We start from the raw sequence: 24,018 nt of genomic DNA, 5'->3' as shown, positions 1-24,018 counted from the left end.
TGTGTATCTCCTTTGGTACTTGATATTTAGAGAGACATATGTGACATAGCAAATGCTTCATTCCTTTCTGTGATATCCTTGCCAAATGCTATTCTAAATTAAACTTGGAGAGTTTCAAGTTCAAGGGAACTCACAAGTTTCTGAGATCAAGATTTATCTTTAGATGGTTATGGCTTTTAGACATGCTTCACATTTATTGAGCTGGAATAAGTCTCCCTGTAAACCTATAGACCTAATGCCAGTACATAAAGTTACAAAGAACAAATTAATCATTTTAATAGTCTGTGATACACTTCTCAACCTCTCCCTGCAGCCACACGTTTGCTATGACTTTGTAAATCCTCCTGTTAAAATAGTATATTTGATGAGAGAAGTGGTCACAGTAGGACTTCCATGAAATAAGAGATTTCTTTTAAAAAATGGTTGGAGGCAACTGTAGGAGCTGGTTAAATGATGTATGAATACCTACTGCTTCTGCACCTGGTTCCAGGCAATTAGAAAGATGGACTTGTGCTGAGAAAGTCAGGGACCTACAAGTGCAACGCTATCCTCTCACCCCTTCTAGTGTCAATATCAGTGATACAGGTAACCTATGGGAGAAATTGGACCCTTCATTATGGAGCTAAGCATCAAGGATCTTTGTGTAGCTAATGATTTTGAAGATAGATCCTTTCCCCAGGGAAAAAGGCATACTTGTCACTGACCAATACAATAAAGATACTGCCTTCCTTAGTTGCAGACTTTGGGAATATTTGTGTATTTCACCTTTGAAAGATTAGCCTTTCCTCAGCTCAGAATTCCCAAATTCTGATGTACATTATCATGTCGGGCCATTCGACATGGTCTGGTGGCTTTGCAGGACAAGAGAAGAAGCACAAACATGAAGTTCCTGTTGCTGTGAGTCATAAAGTCCTTTGATTCTGACCTGGGGATTTTGTGTCTTCTGCCAGCTTCCATGAAACTGAGGCAGGCTAGTTTGTTAGGTCACAAGTTGAGTAAACTCAAAGTCATCATACCTTTTGACAAAGATGCCTGGAAAGTGGAGGAGCTGCAGGACCTGCTGTGGCTTCAAACGTGGCCCAGCAAACAAGGCATGCTAGCGGGTCTGCAACACCACGCATGAGCTGCAATAGCATCTCCCTCACACCCACATTCTACACAGTAACATGGCGGCTGCTTTACTTCTAGCTCCAAGTCTCATATACATTTCTCTAGAGGCCAGCTTGGCCCAGATCCACACAGCAAAGGGAAGTCTGGAGGCGTGGTTGCAGCTTAGCTCAGTCAGCAGGGTGCACAGTCACTAAAGAGAGAATTAGTTCTCTCTCCATTCAGTCTGGGCTGTGTGGTATAAGGCTTGAAAATAATATGCAGTATGAATGCTGCCTTGACATCTTTATACCACACAGAGACTCAAAGGCCTAACCAAGAGTTCCCCTGCCTTCCCCAGATATGCCTTTTACCAAACCGGAAAGGCTTTATACCCAACCGCTTCCCCTATTGGCCAGACCAGCTTCACTTTAGTGTTCAACCTAATGGGTTTCATGTTGCTGCCAGTCTGCAAAATTATTCAAGCAAGCCAATCATATCCTCTCGTGGGAATCAGGATACTTTTCCTCCTAATATTACAAATGTGTCCTCCCATCATCCCTGTTCTTGTCCTCTATTCCCAAGTGCAACTACTGTGTGGACCCATGTGACATGGTCTTTTCTTCCCCCCGGATGTGAGTATGTGTGACTAAGATTACTGTCAAGCTCATCTGTCCAGTCTCAGGTGTTGTGTATTTGGCAATAACCTTGGGGAGGAGACCCAGGTTTGATTCCCAGGTCAAGAAGATCTGATGGAGAAGGGATAGGCTACCCACTCCAGTATTCTTGGGCTTCCATGTAGTTCAACTGATAAAGAATCCGCCTGCAATGTGGGAGACCTGGGTTCTATCCCTGGGCTGGGAAGATCCCCTGGAGAAGGGAAAGGCTACCCATTTCAGTATTCTGGCCTGGAGAGTTCCATGAACTCTACAAGTCCATGGGGTTGCAAAGAGTTGGACACGACTGAATGACTTTCACTTCACTTCACTTTGGGAGGAATCTATCCCTTGCAGAGTGAAGAGGAGATGAATAAAACTGCCTAAACTTGAGACATGTTTTGGCCAAGAGAATTACAAGGAACATTTTGCAGTGCTGAGCCTGGTCTAAACAGATCATTGATGATTCCTCTTCTCTCTTGAAAACTCTTCTAAGCAGAAACATGAAGAAGCCAAGTCTTGGTAACTGGATGACAGGGATTATAAACTGTTTGCCCAGTTCACCACTGATTTCCCAGCCATGAACCAGCAAACACAAGAAGCAGAGCTCTCTGCTGACATGTTGAGGACTACAGATTTAAGAGGGAGCCCCAGCTGAGACCAAAACTATTAGTTGAGCCCAACCTAAATTGTAGATCCAAATAATCATTAAATAATAAATTATCATCATTCTAAAGCATTAATTTTTGTGATGGGATGTTATGTAGCAATATGCAACTCATTCATGGTCTACAATATATTTTTAGAAAATGAAACATCATAAGTTCTTTGTAGCTCCGATATTGCAGACTTAATATTCCAAGGTCAGGAGGGATGTTGTAGAAAGATGATGGAATTTGGAGTCAGGAGAAGTAGATTCTAGATCAAAAGTTACCACTTACAGGTATGTGGAATTTGTTAAATGTCTAATATTTTAACTTCATTTGTATAAGCATTAAAAGTATAAAATCAACAAATATTCTTTATATAATTGATTTTAGGGAGACAAGGCAAAGTATAGAGCTTAGTTTTTCCTTCTATAACATTCACAATAGAAATTTTTTGCTTTGTTTATTAATGTTAATTTGCTGTCATGATCACTGGCCTGTGAATTGGAGAACATATTTTCCTTGTTTCCAAAAGAGGATGATTATTTACCCGTATCCCACCTTTGTATAGCCTTCATGATTTCTCAGAATGGTAACATGTCATAGCTATTGGCTTTGTGGTTTTTCTTAGACTCTGGGCAAATTATTTTCCTTGACTAAGATGCATAGGTTCTTTTATTACAGTTTTCTCTTTAACTTTGGTCTTTAATTTTCTACAACATAATTTGTTCTAATATTCTCAGTCTTATGATCACTTCTGACAAAGAAAACATAAGCAGATTGCCAAAGTGTCTAACAATAGTTACACGTTGAGCCACTAGAAGCTTGCCTTAAACATACGAAGCCTGAAGGTTCTCCATGTTCTACTTTTCCCCAATACTTAAATCTCCTATATGTCCCTAGAGAAGTGAAGTTTTGAATTTGTTTTTCCTCCACTTGACACCTTTCTCTGTCTCCACTGCTGGCTTCCCTGTCCTTCACTATCTCCTGAAGTTTGCTCAAACTCAAGTCCATTGAGTCACTGATGCCATCCAACCACCTCATCCTCTGTTGCTCCCTTCTCCTCCTGCCCTCATTTTTCCCAGTGTCTGGGTCTGTTCCAGTGAGTCAGCTCTTCACATCAGGTGGCCAAAGTATTGGAGCTTCAGCTTCAGCGTCAGTCCTTCCAATGGACGTTCAGGGTGGATTTCCTTTAGAATTTACTGGTTTAATCGCCTTGCTGTGCAAGCAACTCTCAAGAGTCTTCTCCAGCACCACAATTTGATAGGATCGGTTCTTCAGTGTTCAGCCTTCTTTATGGTCCAACTCTCATATTTTTATGTGACTACTAGAAAAACCATAGCTTTGACTATATGGACCTTTGTCAACAAAGTGATGAGTCTGCTTTTTAACACTTTGTCTAGGCTTGTCATAGCATTTCTTCCAAGCAGCAAGTGTCTTTTAATTTCATGGCTACAGTCACCAACCGCATTGATTTTGGAGCCCAAAAAAACAAAATCTGTCACTGTTTGCATTTTCCCCCAACTATTTGACATGAGAAGATGGGACTGGATGCCATGATCTTAGTTTTTTGAATGTTGCATTTTAAGCTAGCTTTTTTCCACTCTTATCTTTCACCCACATCAAGAGGCTCTTTAATTCCTCTTTGCTTCCTGCTATCAGTGTGGTGTCATCTGAAGATTACTTTGCCTTCTTTTCTATTACACCATATTAAGTGAAATCTTTGATTCTCTTTCACCTACTAGCACATCTTATTTGTTTATTAACTTTATTCAGTTCAGTCGCTCAGTCATGTCCGACTCTTTGTGACCCCATGGGCTGCAGCATGCCAGGCTTCCCTGTCCATCACCAACTCCCGGAATTTACTCAGACTCATGTCCATTGAGTCAGTGATGCCATCCAACTATCTCATCCTCTGTCGTCCCCATCTCATCCTGCCTTCAATCTTCCCCATCATCGGGGTCTTTTCCAATGAGTCAGTTCTTTGCATCAGGTGGCCAAAGTACTGCAGTTTCAGCTTCAGCATCAAGTCCTTCCAATGAATATTCAGGACTGATTTTCTTTAGGATTGACTGGTTTGATCTCCTTGCAGTCCAAGGGATTCTCAAGAGGCTTCTCCTGTACCACAATTCAAAAGCATCAATTCTTCGGTGCTCAGCTTTCTTTATAGTCCAACTCTCACATCCATACATGACTACTGGAAAAACCATAGCTTTGACTAGATGGACCTTTGTCAGCAAAGTATTGTCTCTGCTTTCTAATATGCTGTCTAGGTTGGTCATAGCTTTTCTTCCAAGCAGCAAGTGTCTTTTAATTGCATGGCTGCAGTCACCATCTGCAGTGATTTTGGAGCCCAAGAAAATAAATCTGTCACTGTTTCCATTGTTTCCCCATCTATTTGCCATGATGTGATGGGACCAGATGCCATGATCTTACTTTTCTGAATGTTGAGTTTTAAGCCAGCTCTTAAACTCTGCTCTTTCACTTTCATCAAGAGGCTCTTTAGTTCTTTTTTGCTTTCTGCCATAAGAGTAGTGTCATCTACATATCTGAGGTCATTGATATATCTCCTGGCCATCTTGATTCCAGCTTGTGCTTCATCCAGCCCACATTTCGCATGACATACTCTGCATGTAAGTTAAATATGCAGAATGACAATATACAGCCTTGATGTACTCCTTTACTGATTTGGAACCAGTCTGTTGTTCTATGTCCAGTTCTAACTGTTGCACCTTGACCTGCATACAGATTTCTCAGAAGGCAGGTAAGGTGGTCTAGTATCCCCATATCTTTCAGAATTTTTCAGTTTGTTGTGATCCACACAGTCAAAGACTTTGGTATAGTCAATAAAGCAAAAGTAGATGTTTTTTTGGAACTCTCTTGTTTTTTTGATGATCCAGTGGATGTTAGCAATTTGATCTCTGGTTCCTCTGCCCTTTCTCAATCCAGCTTGAACATCTGGAGGTTCATGGTTCAGTTTCTGTTGAAGCCTGGCTTGGAGAATTTTGAGCATTACTTTGCTAGCTTGTGAGATGAGTGCAGTTGTGTGATTGTTTGAACATTGTTTGCATTGCCTTTGCAAAGGGCCTTTGCATTGCCATTGCATTGAACATTCATTGCCTTTCTTTGGGATTGGAATGAAAACTGACATTTTCCAGTGCTGTGGCCACTGCTGAGTTTTCCAATTTTGCTGGCATGTTGAGTGGAGTATTTTAACAGCATAATCTAGCTTAACTGGAATTTCATCACCTCCACTAGGTTTGTTCAAAGTGATGCTTCCTAAGGCCCACTTGACATTGCATTCCAGGATATCTGACTCTAGGTGGGTGATCACACCATCATGGTTGTCTGGGTCTGAAGATCTTTTTTGTATAGTTCTTCTGTGTAGTCTTGCCACCTCTTCTTAATATCTTCTGCTTCTGTTTACTTTATTATTTATTTTTATTTTTAATATTTAGGCTCTTTTCATCATCCCTGATCATTTGAAAGAAAGAAGTACTATGAAGGAATTTTTGGAGGATTTCTAAAAGCTTGTTAGAGACCTCTTTTAATGGATAAAGCAATAGAGACTGAGAAACTTAAAGTATTGTATTAAACATTTAATGACTTATATATCCAAAATCAAAATCAAATAGCTTTTTATAATGGTTCTAGGTAATTTTGGAAGAAAGTTTCTTATCAATAATTTGTAACTATTCATGCTCCAGTCTACCTCTTGCTTAGTTATTTGGATAGACAGAAGTTCTATGAGTAAATGTACTCTAAGACTTTGAGATAGCTTTCTAACTCTTCAGACCAATCTGCCTCATTATGCTTGCATGGAGATTACCTCTTATAAGGATAGCAAATCGATATAAAACCTTTTTTTCCCTTTGGAATGACTGCTTTGGCAAACTCCTTGTTTCTTGTTAGGCTTTTATTTAACACTTTTAGATCTGAAAATTGCAATTATAACTTGCTCTTCACATGATCTCATTCAGTTCCACATGCACTAAGCTACTTCCAGATAAATACAACCAGTTGCCACCAATTAATGCTAGCTTTCAATAATCTTCAGAGTGTGAAGGATATAGAAAACCAAAAAGGGTCAGGAAAATTTATAAAACAATATTTTTCCTTCTTTGACTATTTATTCATTTGTTTTTAACTGTGAAAATATTGTTAGCCTTATTGGTTAAGACATTCATACTTACTCATTTAAATAAAATAGTTTGGGTTAAAGCAGAACTATTGAAGTCAAGGTCAAATGTAGTAGATTAAGGTGAAATGGGAAATTTATACAAGCAATGTACATAGCACCCTTTAGATAATGAATCCCACAGTTAAATATGTCACTGGCAGGTAAAATATGTAGATTGACGATCCTCTCTCAATGATAATCTTCGTTACACACACACACACACACAAGAAAACTAAAGCCGCTTCGGAAGCCTAAACTGTAAAATTAAATGTAAACATTTAGGTCAAATAGTGCTTTGCAAGATAAAATGTATTCAAAATCATACTTCAATTAATACCTTTATCGTACAATAACACTAAGAATAATAAATAAGCTACAGGAAAAAAAGAAAAAATAGAGTAAGAAAATAATAATGCAGGATTCATATTTTTGCTGAATTTTTATAGGCATAAAATTTTAAATCTAGAAAGTGTCATAGAAATCATCATATTTCTCATATTATGAGTAAAGAAAATGTTTCCAGTATTTATTAAATAAATTCCAGAAGGTCACTTAAATAACTATGGGTAGATTTCAAGTTGCTAAAATATACATTGTCTTTAACTTAATAAATTAACTAAAATTAAATCCACAAGACATTAAATGCCTTTTTTTCATTAGTAGCCAAGTTACCTTTATTTTTATGATTCAGTATTGTTTCCAACAAGTCAAAGTATATTTTGCATATTATTTTACTGAAGTCCCTGTTGGATAAAATTCTAAAAAATATATATGAGATCTTTACAGGTAAAAATTATGTGGGTCATTGATGTCATTAAAAATCTCAAATACCTATGTTTTAAAAAATAGTAGGCTACATTCATTATAGGAAGAATATGAGTCTCTTCAAATGATCTCTTCATATGGTCAGACGACTGTATTTTAAGGTAAACCCTGGGAAGGAGAAGGGAAAATTATAGATTTGCAAACCTCAGTCCTCTTTTCTAAAGGAGGTTGAATATGAAAATAGTGTTACATATGGTCATTTTTGTGAACTGAATAATTCTTTGGCATATTTTATGTGAGATACAATATCTAAGAATAACTACCTAGAATATTCACCTATAAGTAGCTGTATAAGCCTATGTAATGATATTGATCCTATGTGAATTAAGACTGCATGGGAAATATTTCCCTAAACTTGGTATATAGGATCTGAAGACTTCAGGAGGCAATGAAAAATAGTTTTGAAGAAGACAAATTTAAAAAGTAAAAAAAAATAACTACCAAAGATGTGTTGTAGGTGTAAGGCTGATGGCGTATTTGGGAAAAGAATAGAGGAGAAATTATGGTTGGAAAATTTAGAAAGCTTGACTACATTTTTGAAAATCAAATGCAACTTCAGTAATTAGCTTAGAAAATTAGAAGTAATTAGATTTTGCTGAATTGTTCATTTTGCCCCTTAAGCTTGTACCAGTGCAAAGTTGCCTTATTAAAGTTAAAATTATTTTAATATGATATACTAAATTATAATTAATATAATTGAAATATGAAATATTTCAGATCTGTTTATTTGATACAATTGTTGCCTTAGGAACAAGGAGAAAAGAGTTAATGCATACTTTGCCTGTGAAAGAATAATATGTACAACATTTACTGTAATATTTTATATGTATTTCATTAATATATCAGAAAAAAAAATCAATAGAAAACTAAGGGTAGGCTATTTCCTGTAGTTTTCTCCTGGGGATGTGACATTGTACTTTTTAAATGAAAAAAAAAAAAAATCAAATTCTTTCATGCCAGCAAGAACCACAGATGCCTTCCAGTGTTGACATCCAGCAATTATAATTTTTTTAAACAGTGAGGAAAAACATATCAAATATTTCTAAAGAGGCCAGAAAGGGAAAAAGCAGTAATTTTTTCATATAGACAGTCAAAATTGAATTTTCAGTTTAGGCCACACAGCCTGTTTTTTAAACCTTAAAATTTGTTGAAAACTTTAAGGCTGACACCTCATACTGAGTCAGTGTTGATCATCAGTTCTGTTCAGTCACTCAGTTGTGTCCGACTTTGTGGCTCCACTGACTGTAGCACACCAGGCTTCCCTGTCCATCACCAACTCCCAGAGTTGACTCAAACTCATATCCGTCGAGTCGGTGATGCATCCAACCGTCTCATCCTCTGTCGTCCCCTTCTCCAACCTTCAATCTTCCCCGGCATCAGGGTCTTTTCAAATGAGTCAGTTCTTCACATCAGGTGACCAAAGTGTTGGAGTTTTAGCTTCAACATCAGTCCTTCCAACAAATATTCAGGACTGATTTCACTTAGGATGGACTGGTTTGATGATCTTGCAGTCCAAGGGGCTCTCAAGAGTCTTTTCTAACACCACAGTTCAAAAGCATCAATTCTTCAGTGCTCAGCTTTGTTTATAGTCCAGCTCTCACAGCCATACATGACCACTGGAAAACCATAGCCTTGACCAGATGGACCTTTGTTTACAAAGTAATGTCTGATCATACTAAATGCTGATCATAGCTAAATGACTTTTGTAATTTCATTTATTAATATCAAATTACAGATGCTAATCATGTTCTGAGGGAGAAAGGAACCAGTGAGTAAAGGGAAACACAGCCTGCAGTTTTACTAAGACAAAGAAAGGTAAGTGAAAGAGAACTAAGTATTAACGTATATGCACTCAAATGTTTACTTCTAGCATTACTTCTCAGTATTCAAGCACAGGGTCATTGCTAACACATCTATGCCAGGTAAGTTCTCATTCTTCTGAACGTTCTTTGATTTTTTTTGTTCTTCTGTTAATATTTTATTATCAGATGTTTTTAAAAAGAGATCTATTTATCTATTTACCTTACCCATCTTAAGTCAATTTAGTATGACTCTATTCTTCACATGCATATTACATATGTAAATATTTCAAAGGAAGATCTTTGAGCCACTATAAAACCAAATCACTAATAGAATGCTGGCCATACATCACTAGTTTATAGAATAAGAACCAAAATGATTTTTTTCCCCCTTTTTATCTTTCTTTGCTCTAGTCTTTTTGTGAATAAATATTTAGGATCCTGGTATTTCTTAAAACCTTTTAATATTAATACTACTAATATCCACATATAAAATTATCTGTTAAAATTTCATAACTATATTTGAAGTCTTTCCAATCTTAGGAGTTCCCTTCAATAAAGGGATTCTGCCATTCTGATCTTTTGAGCTCCAGGTAGTGTTGGTCACAGGTGTTCTGGCAAATAACCTTTGAGCCTGCTTGTAGGAACCCTCAGAAGCATTTACAGTCTTTTATCTATTAATAATTAGCAGTAATTAGATCTGCCAGGTGAGGAGTTCACCCTTCAGAAGGTAACTGAATATGTATAGACTTTATGACAATATTTCAAAATAGTCCGTTTTCCTCTTTCTACTTCTTTCATTCTTTCCTCTAATTTTCTGGTTATATTGGAAACTTTTACCTAGAAACCAAGTTACTGACCCTAGTAAATACAGAATATGGAAAATCTTTTGTGCTTTTCTGTGATGGAATGGAGTGGGTTTTTAGGCAAGTTAATTTTTGTGCAAACATATCTCTAGGGAACTTAGTAATGCTTTTAATGAGTCCAAATACTTACAGAAATGAAAGCCAGAAACAACCTATTGTGTTATCCTCTCTCCTCTTGTGAGTTCAGTACAAATGCACTCCCTCTGATTGTTCTTCCAATATTATTGAAAGTGATTGCTTTGATTTTTCTGTGTGTTTTCTACCAAATTATAACAATTTTTGTTTGCATAACATGCATTTTAACAATTTTCTGCACAGTATTTCAGTGATTTAATTTTCATGTATGGAGAGTCCCTACTAAATTTGTAGGCAAGCATCTTCTGAATGTGTATTCCCCTCCTCCAGTGGTGAAATGTCCAGGGGAAAATAAGTGAGACAGATAAGTTGAAAGATGCTCAAAATAATCAGTATACTCTTAGAAACAGTACCGTGGAACAGAAATATTGAAACGTGTTTGACTTTACAACTAGAGTCTACTATTTTTCTTTTTCTCTGCCTCTATAGGGGTCACGTGAAGATCATTGTGATTGTCATGTGTTTTGAAAATCTTAGGAGACAATATTATGCTTCTTCCAAAATTCAGAACTCCTTAAGAGGTCAATATATAATTCAATCATACTTTTATTACTAAAAAAAGTGACTGAGAACTTTGACTTAGACGCATGACCAAGATAGCTCATTGACAATTTATCTTGGAAGAAAATGGATTTATCTAACCATTTACAGAGTATTCTGGATAATTCTAGATCTCCTGAACCCTTCCTCAGAGAGTAGGACCTGCCCCACTAAATTTATTACATACATGAAAGCCAGGTAAAATTTATCCTCTCAGAAGGCAGACAGGCTAGTAACGATGGCAATAATAATGATGAAGATAAGAGAGAGAGAGAGAGAGCAATCGAAAGAAAGAAAATAACTAGTTTCCTTTTCCCCTTACCCTCCATCCACATATCCATTACTGTATTCTCTCATGTTTAAGGAAGGGCAGGAAAATGGGGGTATAAAGAGGACAGCAAGGTATTCTAGTCTTTCATCTGTATTACAAGATCCAGAAAAATTCTCTACCCCACCTTCTGTGTCATAATACTTATAATCATGTCACATGAAAATTGAACACAAATGTTAAACTGAATTTAATAGCTCATGAGTTTTTCATAAATATTTTCAGGTGATTTGATATGAAAATAAAATATATAGATGTGCCTTCTAAATATTAAAATCAAGCTACAAGTTCTGAATTTGATTTCATAATTACTCCATTAAAAAAAAAGCAAACAGAAAATTAACCTTAAATTTATAAAGTGACACAGTGGAGTTCTGTTATCTCGGGTCTAATAAATTCTCATAAGAAGAAAATACCTTGTAAGGTCAGTCATCACTTTTGAAAGTTTGATGTTCAACTTTGCAAGTATATGAAGTAGTTTAACAACTGATCTCCTAAAATGTATTACTTTCCTAGGGATTAAATTCACAAGAGATTAATGTGCAAAGGATCTCAGATATGAGTGAAAAATTGTGTATCTACAAAACATTTTGGAATATTAATTGTCATTGATAATCAGTGAGAAACTTTTCTATGCTGGATTTCCTCATCTAATAAATTTCATTACCTCATAATTAGTTATAAGGTTAAGAAGATCATGCATACAGAAGTCTGCTTTATTACCAAATTCATAGTGAAAACTCAGTACATATTAATTACTATATAGTGTTATCTGGCACTTATTAACTACTTTTTATATACCAGACTGTCTTCTAAGGATTTCTCATGTATTAACTCATTCAATATTTCAATAATACTAGGACTTTGATGTTATTCAGTTCAGGTCAGTTCAGTCGCTCAGTCGTGTCTGACTCTGTGACCTCATGAATTGCAGCACGCCAGGCCTCCCTGTCCATCACCAACTCCCGGAGTTTACTCAAACTCATGTCCATTGAGTCGGCGATGCCATCCAGCCATCTCATCCTCTGTCGTCCCCTTCTCCTCCTGCCCCCAATCCCTCCCAGCATCAGGGTCTTTTCCAATGAGTCAGCTCTTTGCATGAGGTGGCCAAAGTATTGGAGTTTCAGCTTCAGCATCAGTCCTTCCAATGAACACCCAGGACTTGTATCCTTCAGGATGGACTGGTTGGATCTCCTTGTAGTCCAAGGGACTCTCAAGAGTCTTCTCCAACACCACAGTTCAAAAGCATCAATTTCTTCACAGCCCAACTCTCACATCCATACCTGGCCACTGGAAAAAAATCATAGTCTTGACTAGATGAACCTTTGTTGGCAAAGTAACATCTCTGCTTTTTAATATGCTATCTAGGTTGGTCATAACTTTCCTCCAAGGAGTAAGTGTCTTTTAATTTCATGGCTGCAATCACCATCTGCAGTGATTTTGGCACCCCCAAAAATAAAGTCTGACACTGTTTCCACTGTTTCCCATCTATTTCCCATGAGGTGATGGGACCAGATGCCATCTGATGTTATTACCACTCTCATTTATATATAAGGGAATTAAATCACTACAAGTTGAATATTTGTGCCACATTTGATATGTAGTGGATCTAGACTCAAACACAGGCATCTAATTTTGTCACTCCATATAAATAGGAAAGTTAGACTTAATGGTGAAAATATAATTAGGAAAAGCAGAGTTAAATGATCTTAGTCTAGATGATCAAGTTACACAAAGGTATTCATTTTTTGTTTTGTTTTTTGCTTCTGATTTTAATATCATAATTGGATATTTATATTCACTGATATGTCATGATCTCCCTCAGCCAGAGCCGAGATACAGCAATTAAATAACTCTTAACTAATTCCTTAGCTTCCTTGAAAATGATTTCTCTTTTATTACTTCTTCAGGTAATATACAGCACAGCTATTTAAATTTTGACTCATTTGAAATCACATAAAATTTTCCATGAAAATAATTTAGTTAATGAAATGGGGGTTAGTGTTTTATATATATATATATAAAATTTTATTTATTTTAATTTTATTATATATAATACATATATTATATATATGTAATATTTCAGTTAACTTTGTTCTTTTAAATATTAATTTTATCCAGTGAGACTTTAACTTAAGTCTGAGCTGAGATAGTAATTATTTTTAATTTTGTTGAGTGTTGTAGTTATTTTCATGTTTGTTCATAATTGTATCTCAGACAGTTAGAATGTGATAAATACCAGATGCTGAATATATAGAAATAATCATAATACAATAGAGGTACTATTTGAATAACAGTTCAGATCATCTGGCCTGAAATTTTAGCTCTGCTTCTTGACTAACTAATTTGTTCAAAGCACTTAAGCTCACTAGATCTCCTTTTCTTTCTCTGCTAAATAGCATTAATTACAAGGTAATTGAGTTATATGAGCTAATATATGTGAATATCCTTTATATGTGTATGTGATGTGTGTGTGTGTGTATATAAATACACACACTAATAAAAATATTAAACTACAGAATTTTGCTTTTCTTATAGTTTGAAATTCATAAATTAAATACAATTCTTATTGAGTTAGACAAAAATGTCTCTTTTAACTTTAAAATTTTTCAAAATATTGATTAAATCACAAAGTCTATAATGATGCAAACATACAAGATAGTTTTAGTATTATTATTATAAATTAATATTTTATTAAAATAATCTGAGTTTAATTCAATACCAATTCAATGGAGAAAGGTCATCTTAATAAACTACATGAAATGCTTCCTTTAGAAAACCAGTTTTATACTTATCTTCTATGTTTTAGGTTAGTCAAAGGATAAAAATGGATTTGCTGTTGATGTTAATAGACAAGAAGCACAGAAGTTCTGCTTTCTTCTTTCTTAAATGAAAAAAAAAATGTATCACAAAACGGATCAAACAAACTTTTGGAAAAATAGCATTTCATTCCCAATTTTTTTTTCTAAAAAATTTTACATAAAATAAGTTTACATGAAAAAAAAAAAAGTTCATGTGTCTCTCCATATGCACTGCAACGACAGCTTGTTTCTACCATCTAAAAATTTTTGTTATAATTTTATTTATTCAAATTTTTAATAAGGTTTAAAAAATCTTTTCTGCAATATTTTCATTGTATATCACTCCTGCCATATCAGTCCTGGTTCAGCGAAAGAAGAAACGACATCTAATATTTTAGGCTGACTTGGACTACATAAACGGAATGTGATGCTTAGGGAATCATTGGGAGGAGTGTGGAGGGGAATCATTGGGAGGAGTGTGGAGGGGAATCACAGGACCACAGGGCCACAGGACCTGTTCAGGTTTGAACATACTTCCTTAAATGGAGGCTTTCCTCCCAGTTGCCATGAATTTGGTGGTGATTTCAGAAAATTGCAACATCGTCTTGACTTTGAGGCCCCCATGACTTCACTTACGTGTAGAAAAACAGGAGTAAGCTGAAAGATAACCTTTACTGACTTTCATTCAAATCTTGGATGAAATTCCATTTTCACTTACAGAGTGAAATTCACTTCCAGAACTCTGGCAGCAAGGGCCTTGAAAAAATGGCTTTTAGCTTCAGACTTTATGGTACCGGGAGGCCTGTGGAAAGAAGTAGCAGTAGGGCAAGCAATCCCCAGGATACACTACACATGCTTTCAATATATTACATTTTATAGAGCCCTAAAGGAGATCAAGAGATTTTCAATGGAGTAATTCACATTATTACATCTGTTAGACTGTCTTAATATAAAATACTAGGTCTCAGTTTTCAATTATATCCTAACAACTCATAACAGATAAATTTTATCTATATGGCATATGCTAATAGAATTCAAGCTTATGATTGTACCAGTTCAGTGTAGAACAGTCGCTCAGTCATGTCCGTCTTTTTGCCACTCCATGGACTGCAGCATTCCAGGCCTGTCCATCACGAACTCCCGGAGTTTACTTAACTCATGTCCATTGATCAGTGATACCATCCAACCATCTCATCCTCTGTCGTCCCCTTCTCCTCCTGCATCAATCTTTCCTAGCATCAGGGTCTTTTCAAATGAGTCAGTTTTTCACATAGGGTGGCCATAGTATTGGAGCTTCAGCTTCAGCATCTGTCCTTCCAATGAATATTCAGTACTGATTTTCTTTAGGCTGAACTGATTGGATCTCCTTGCAGTACAAAGGACTCTCAATGGTCTTCTCCAACACCACAGTTCAAAAGCATCAATTTGGTGTTCAACTTTCTTTATAGTTCAACTCTCACATCCATACATGACTACTATGGATAAATGTACTATCCATATATTTTCCTAGTATGGAAAAGCCATAGCTTTGACTAGATGGACCTTTGTTGGCAAAGTAATGTCTCTGCTTTTTAATATGCTGTCTAGGTTAGTCATAACTTTTCTTCCAAGGAGCAAGCGTCTTTTAATTTCATGGCTGCAATCACCAACTGCAGTGATTTTGGAGCCCCCTAAAATAAAATCTCTCACTGTTTCCATTGTTTCCCATCTATTTGCCATGAAGTGATGGGACCGGATGCCATGATCTTAGGTTTCTGAATGTTGAGACTTAAGCCTACTTTTTCGTTCTCCTCTTTCACTTTCTTCAAGAGGCCCTTTAGTTCTTCTTCACTTTCTTCCATAAGGGTGATGTCATCTGCATATTTGAGGTTATTGATATTTCTCCTGGCAAACTTGATTCCAGTTTGTGCTTCATCCAATGCAGCATTTTTCATGATGTACTCTGCATATAAGTTAAATAAGCAGGTTGACAATATATAGCCTTGATGTACTCCTTTCCTGATTTAGAACCAGTCCGTTGTTCCATGTCCAGTTCTAACTGTTGCTTCTTGATCTGCATACAGATTTCTTAGGAGGCCGGTCAGGTGGTCTGGTATTCCCATCTCTTTAAGAATTTTCCACAATTGTTGTGATCCACACTGTCAAAGGCTTTGGCATAGTCAATAAAGCAGTTGTTTTTCTTGAACTCCCTTGATTTTTTGATGATCCAGCGGATGTTGGCAATTTGATCTCTGGTTCCTCTGCCTTTTCTAAAACCAGCTTGAACATCTGGAAGTTCATGATTCAATTACTGTTGAAGCCTTGCTTGGAGAATTTTGAGCATTACTTTGCTAGCTTGAGAGATGAGTGCAATTGTGTGGTACTTTGAGCATTCTTTGGCATTGCCTTTCTTTGGGATTGGAATGAAAACTGACCTTTTCCAGTCCTGTGGCCACTGCTGAGTTTTCCAAATTTGTTGGCATATTGAGTGCAACACTTTGACAGCATCATCTTTTAGGATTGGAAACGGCTCAACTGGAATTCCATCACCTCCACTAGTTTTGTTTATAGTGATGCTTCCTAAGGCCCACTTGACCTCGCATTCCAGGATGTTTGGCTCTAGGTGAGTGATCACACCATCGTGATTATCTGGGTCATGATGATCTTTTTTGTATAGTTCTGTGTATTCTTGCCACCTCTTCTTAATATCTCTGCTTCTGTTAGCTCCATACCATTTCTGTCCTTTATTGAGCCCATCTTTGCATGAAATATTTCCTTAGTATCTCTAATTTTCTTGAAGAGATCTCTTGTCTGTCCCATTCTTTTGTTTTCCTCTATTTGCACTCAACACTGAGGAAGGCTTTCTTATCTCTCCTTGCTATTCTTTGGAACTCTGCATTCAGGTGGGTATATCTTTCCTTGTCTCCTTTGCCTTTCGCTTCTTTTCTTTTCACAGCTATTTGTAAGGCCTCCTTAGACAACCACTTTGCCTTTTTGCATTTCTTTTTCTTGAGGATGGTCTTGATCACTGCCTCCTGTCCTTAGTGCTTCAGGCACTCTATCAGATCTAATCCCTTGAATCTATTTGTCACTTACACTGTGTAATCATAAGGAATTTGATTTAGGTCATACGTGAATGGTTTAATGCTTTTCCCTACTTTCTTCAATTTAAGTGTGAATTTGGCAATAAGGAGTTCATGACCTGAGCCACAGTCAGATCCTGGACTTCATTTTGCTGACTATATAGAGCTTCTCTATCTTTGGCTGCAAAGAATATAATCAATCTGATTTCAGTATTGCCCATTTGGTGATGTCCATGTGTAGAGTCTTCTCTTGTGTTGTTGGAAGAAGGTGTTTGCTATGACCAGTGAATTCTCTTGCAAAACTCTATGAGCCTTTGCCCTGCTTCATTCTGTACTCCAAGGCCAAATTTGCCTGTTACTGCAGGTGTTTCTTGACTTCCTACTTGTGCATTCTAGTCCTCTCTAATGAAAAGGACATTTTTAATGGGTGTTAGTTCTTGAAGGTCTTGTAGGTCTTTATAGAACCACGCAACTTCAACTTCTTCAGCATTATTGGTCATGGCATAGACTTGGATTACTTGCCATAGAAGCAAACAGAGATCATCATGTTGTTTTTGAGATTGTGTCCAAGTACTGCGTTTTGGACTCTTTTGTTGACCATGATGGCTACTTTCTTTTAAGGGATTTTTGCTCACAGTAGTAGATATAATGATCATCTGAGTTAAATTCACCCATTCCAGTCCGTTTTAGTTCGCTGATTCCTAAAATGTCGATGTTCACTCTTGCCATTTCTCTTTTTGACCACTTCTGATTTGCCTTGATTCATGGATCTAAAATTCCAGGTTCCTATGCAATATTGCTATTTACAGCATCAGACTGTATTTCCACCAGTCACATCCACAACTGGGTGTTGTTTTCACTTTGGCTCCATCTCTTCATTCTTTCTGGAGTTTTCTCCACTGATCTCCAGTAGCATATTGGGCATCTACCGACCTGGGGAGTTCATCTTTCAGTGTCCTTTCAGTGTCCTATCTTTTTGCCTTCTCATACTGTTCATGGGGTTCTCAAGGCAAGAATACTGAAGTGGTTTGCCATTCCATTCTCCAGTGAACACATACATGTGAGTTAATATGTCAGTGGATTGGCTGACCTTAATCCCTTTTGAACTTTTTTTTTTCTTTCACATTTCTAAAAGTGAGGTTCCATTTTCTCCTTACTTATGTTGTTTCTTACATAAAATATGCTATCCCTGTTTTTGTTTCTCTGTATGTGTTTTTTCTTGGTTTTGTGATTGCTTTTAAATTTCTGTCAGTGGTTTTGAGCAATTTTACTGTGATATGCCTTGGTTTCATTTTCTTTATGCTTCTTGCTCTTGAATTTCTTAAATTGGTGGGTTCATTGAGCCTCTTGATACTTTACGTTTATAAATTACTTTTAGAATTTTTTGTCTCTGAAAAATTGTTTAGCCCTCTTTTCTTTCACTGTAGGGACCCTAATTGTACAAATATTAGCAGGCTTGAAATTGTCTCAAAGTTCACTGGTATTTTTTAAATTTTATGTTTTTATTTCTGTTTTTCATTTTGAATAATTTCTATTATTGCATTGTCAAGGTCACTAATCTTTTCTTCTGCAATAACTAATTTGCTGTTGGTAGCATACAGTGGAATTTTCTCTTCAGACATCTTTAAAGGTTTAATTTAGGTCTTATTTGTATATTCCATGTCTCTAATTAACTTTTTATTAAGCATTATAATCTGCAGTTTGTAATAGTTATTTTAATATTTGTTGTTATCAGTTGCTAAGTTGTGACTAATTTCTTTTTTTTTTTTTTTGCAATCCCATGTACTATAGTTGCCAGGCTCCTCTGTCCATGGGGTTTTATAGGCAAGAATACTGGAATGGGTTGCCATTTCCTTCTCCAGGGGATCTTCTCAAGCCAGGGATCAAACCCGTATCTCTTGCTTCTCCTGTGTTGGCAGGCAGATTCTCTAACACTAGTGCCACTTATGGATCTCTGTTTTAATATAGTTGTCTATAAATTCTGGCATCTGTGTGATTTTAGGTTGTTCTTTTTTAATTTCTTTTTAATTGAAGGATAATTGCTTTACAATATTGTGTTTCTGCCATACGTCAACATAAATCAGCTGTAGGTATACATTTGTCTCCTCCCTCTTCTTCATCCTCCCTCCCATCCCCTACCACATACCACCCATCTAAGTTGTCACAGAGCACCAGTCTGAACTCCTTGAGTCATATAGCAAATTCCCCCTGGCTGTCCATTTTACATTTGGTAGTGTGTGTGTACCGATGCAATTCTCTCCATTCGTAGGTTGTTTTAAATTGTTGGGCATTTTTTCTTGTTATGTGATGTATTTTTCTGCTCATTTTGACACATGGCAAGCTTTGACTAGATGGTAGACATGGTTAATTTTTACATTTTGTTTGTTGAATATTTTTTGTATTCCTACAGATTTTATTAAGCTTTATTCTGGGACAAAGTAAATTTTCTTGGGAACTGTTTCTTTTGAGTCTCATGTGTAAGTTTTGTTAGGGTGGTTAGAAGAGCTTGTAATCTAGGAATAATTCTTCCTCACTACAGAGGCAAGTTCTTCCCGATGGCTCAATGGATGAAGAATCCACCTGCTCTGCAGGAGACTTGGGTTTAATTCCTGGGTCGGGAAGATCCCCTGAGGAAGAAAATGATAACCCACTTCATTATTCTTTCCTGGAGAAATTCCATGGATGGAGGAGCCTGGCAGGCTACAGTCCATGGGGTTACAAACAGTGGGAGATGACAACTCAAGGCTGAGGCAAGATTCTTCTAAAAGTTCTACTAGATGAATCTAAATAATGAGTTTTTCTAAGCTATCAAGCATGATTTCTGTGTACAATATGCGTACTAAGTCACTTCAGTCTTGTCTGACTCTTTGCCACCCTGTGGACTGTAGCCCATCAGGCTTCTCTGTCCATGGCATCCTCCAGGCAAGAATACTAGGGTGGGTTGTCATGCACTCCTCCAGGGGGTCTTCCAGACCCAGGGATTGAACCTGCATTTCTTAAGTCTCCTGCATTGGCAGGTGGGGTCTTTACCACTAGAGTTACCTGGGAAGCCCTCTTTGTACAATGGGCATCATTTAATCCTTTTAGATGGATCTTCCTCTGGCGTCAGGCAATTTCCTTACATGCATGCATTGATTGAAAGGTGTTCTACTGAATATTCAAAGGGTACCTTCTGCAGGTCCCTAGAGCTTTCTTTCATTGCTGCTCTCTTTTTTCCAGTACTCTGTTCTGCAACTATAACACCTTGTTCTCCCCAGACTCTCAGCTCAATCTTCTGTTTCAATACTCCTGGGTTTCCTCTCCCTGAATTATAGCCTAAAAACTTTCTCAAAGATATAAGCTAAAATAATCATGGGATCATCTTATTTGTTTCCCACGTCACAATAATCATTCTCCTTTATTGTTTGATGTACAGTGTCTTGAAAACAACTGTTTCATATATTCTGTCTGATTTTTTATTATTTCAGGCAAGCAGATAAATTTAGTTCATGCTACTGCATCTTGACCAGAAAGAACAGTATGATTAAACTTCTAAAAATCCATTTATATATGTATTTTATCTTAAAACATATATTTGTGCAATATAATGATGTCTTTAGTTTTTCACTTCTCTTTTCAATGTTTCTCTTATTACTATGTAACTTCATACATGCCAAACACATTAAATTTTTTAGTACAAAATAACCATGGATAAACTAAGGCAATGGAAAGATGCATTTTACTATAGTTTGTTGTTCAGTCGCCTACTCGGGTCCAATTCTTTGCAATCCCATGGACTGCAGCATGCCAGGCCTCTCTGTCCCTCACCATTTCCCAAAGTTTGCCCAAGTTCATGTCCATTGCATTGGTGATGCCATCGAGTCATCTCATCCTCTGACACTCTCTTCTTCTGCCCTCAATCTTTCCCGGCATCACAGACTTTTCAAATGAGTTAGCTATAGTTTATCTAGTTAATATTTGTAGGCATGTATTAAGCGTTTTTTCTCTTTGTTCATGATAGACTGAAGCTGATTAGAACAATATTATCGTGCATCAAAAAGTTAACATGTACAGTTGACCCATCAACAATGTGGGAGTTAGGGACACCAACAACCTGCAAGGTCAAAAATTCATGTACTGCTATCTCTGCCTTAAAAATAAAGAAATTGATAAATGAATGATCCAGGTGCAGAAAGCTGAAACAGTTTAAACGGTCTCCAACCCTAATTCTCAAACCCTAAGTTTCCACACATGTGATCTCCAATTGAATGCACACTTTTCCCTGTACTTCTTTTCAGTTCAGTTGCTCAGTCGTGTCCAACTCAGGGTCTTTTCCAGTGAGTCAACTCTTCACATCAGGTGGCCAAAGTATTGGAGTTTCAGCTTCAATATCAGTCCCTCCAGTGAATACCCAGGACTGATCTCCATTAGGATGGACTGGTTGGATCTCCTGGCAGTCCAAGGGACTCTCAAGAGTCTTCTCCAACACCACAGTTCAAAAGCATCAATTCTTCGGTGCTCAGCTTTCTTTATAGTCCAACTCTCACATCCATATATGACCACTGGAAACACCATAGCCTTGACTAGATGGGCCTTTGTTGACAAAGTAATGTCTCTGCTTTTCAATATGCTATCTAGGTTGGTCATAACTTTCCTTTCAAGGAGTAAGCGCCTTTTAATTTCATGGCTACAGTCACCATCTGCAATGATTTTGGAACCCAGAAAAGTAAAGTCAGCCTCTGTTTCCCCATCTATTTGCCATGAAGTGATGGGACCGTATGCTATGATTTTAGTTTTCTGAATGTTGAACTTTAAGCCAACTTTTTCACTCTCCTCTTTCATCTTCATCAAGAGGCTCTTTAGTTCTTCTTTTACTTTCTGCCATAAGGGTGGTGTTATCTGCATATCTGAGGTTATTGATATTTCGCCCGACAATCTTGATTCTAGCTCGTGCTTCCTCCAGCTCAGCGTTTCTCATGATGTACTCTGCATATAAGTTAAATAAGCAGGGTGACAATATACAGCCTTGACGTTCTCCTTTTCCTATTTGGAACCAGTCTGTTGTTCCATGTCCAGTTCTGACTGTTGCTTCCTGACCTGCATACAGGTTTGTCAAGGGGCAGATCAGGTGGTCTGGTATTCCCATCTCTTTCAGAATTTTCCACAGTTTATTGTGCCTTATACTTAAAGATCTTTAAAATAGAAATACAGAGATTATATTTATTGAAACAATCTACATATAAATGGACCCACATAGTTCAAAAGTATGTTCAAGGCTCAACTCTATTTATATCAGTTTTACATTCTTGTAACCACTGAAATGCATACTTTCAGGGATTAAACAAAAGTTTCAGTGTTCAACTTTAGTAAACCTGTGGAAAGAGTCTAGCTTCCTGGAATTTGAGACATCTTTTTTCCTCTCTTTCTCTCTCTAGGGTGTTTCTTTGGGTTTTGGGGATAAAAGTAAGCTAAAGTTTTTAAGTTTTTTTTTTTTTTAAATTGAGTGTCTATACCATAGACTATATATGCATAAGGTGAATAGATACTTATATAGTAAAATCAATTAATATTGTTCCATAAGTAATATATTATCTTGTTTCTGTGTTAGATGTAAAGAATTCTAGTCTTTTTGTTAAATATTTAACTCTTCCTAAGGGTTTTTAGGCTCCAAAATCACTGCAGATGGTGACTGTAGTCATGAAATTAAAAGACACTTACTCCTTCGAAGGAAAATTATGACCAACCTAGATAGCATATTAAAAAGCAGAGACATTACTTTGTCAACAAAGGTCTCTCTAGTCAAGGCTATGGTTTTTCCAGTGGTCATGTATGGATGTGAGAGTTGGACTGTGAAGAAAGCTGAGTGCTGAAAAATTGATGATTTTGAACTGTGGTATTGGTGGAGAAGACTCTTGAGAGTCCCTTGGACTGCCAGGAGATCCAACCAGTCCATCCTAAAGGAGATCAGTCCTGGGTGTTCATTGGAAGGACTGATGCTGAAGCTGAAACTCCAATACTTTGGCCACCTCATGTGAAGAGTTGACTCATTGGAAAAGACCCTGATGCTGGGAGGGATTGGGGGCTGGAGGAGAAGGGGCCAACAGAGGATGAGATGGTTGGATGGCATCACTGACTCGATGGACATGAGTTTGAGTAAACTCCGGGAGTTGGTGATGGACAGGGAGACCTGGCGTGCTGCAATTCATGGGGTCGCAAAGAGTCGGACATGACTGAGCAACTGAACTGAACTGAAGATGTTACGTATTTGTTTACTTTTATAGACAGCTCCTCCCTCACACTTTTGTTAAACTTAAATATTTAATTTACAAGGTGCTTCAAGATCAGTAGGTAGAAATAATTTATATCATGAATGTAAATTTGTTCTGCTAATTGCATAAATATTAAAAACATCCTAATGGATTAGGTCAAGCTTAAAATATGTTACATTTCAAGTTATTATTATAATGATGTATAAAACTGAAATACTTAGTGTCTACACTTTTTCATCATTGGAGTGGGGTTTTGCCTTATGACATGGATTTACATAACTGAGTACTGTACAATTGTGTTCTGATAAAATCTTGGTTACAGGTAGAGAGCAAGTTGGCAATAGGATAAACTCTGTCATGGTGAATTCTTGGAATTTGAGCCTTAAATAAATTTTACTCTCTTTAGTGGCTTATGCTTAAAAATATATGTAGTGGAAAAATTAGCTTTACTAAGTAAAACAGTTTAATTCAGATAACTCTAATTTCTTTCTAAAGTGGTCTATATTATACATTTTATATGATACCACCATTTGCCATTTAGAGAATCAGCATAGTCTAAATGCTAAACAAATATAGAATTACATATGGTTTTTCTATTTAGATAGGATTGTCTATCTATAAAGAATTACTGAACTAAATATTTTCATACCAAAATAATATAAGATATTTAAGGGAAGAAATAAAAATATTTAGTCCAGAAAGTGAATTATTTTAAAAGTTTCCTAACAGTCATAGTCTAGGTTTTGATTTTTGAGATTTCTCTGCTCTCTTAGCTAGAGAATAAGATAAGTATTCAAATAGACGTGTTTCATGTCCTTGTTCTCACCTGTAGTTTGGGGTAATTT

Source organism: Cervus canadensis, chromosome 20, assembly GCF_019320065.1.
Source record: "Cervus canadensis isolate Bull #8, Minnesota chromosome 20, ASM1932006v1, whole genome shotgun sequence".
NCBI classification, from domain to species: Eukaryota; Metazoa; Chordata; class Mammalia; order Artiodactyla; family Cervidae; genus Cervus; species Cervus canadensis.
This window is presented reverse-complemented; position numbering follows the sequence as displayed.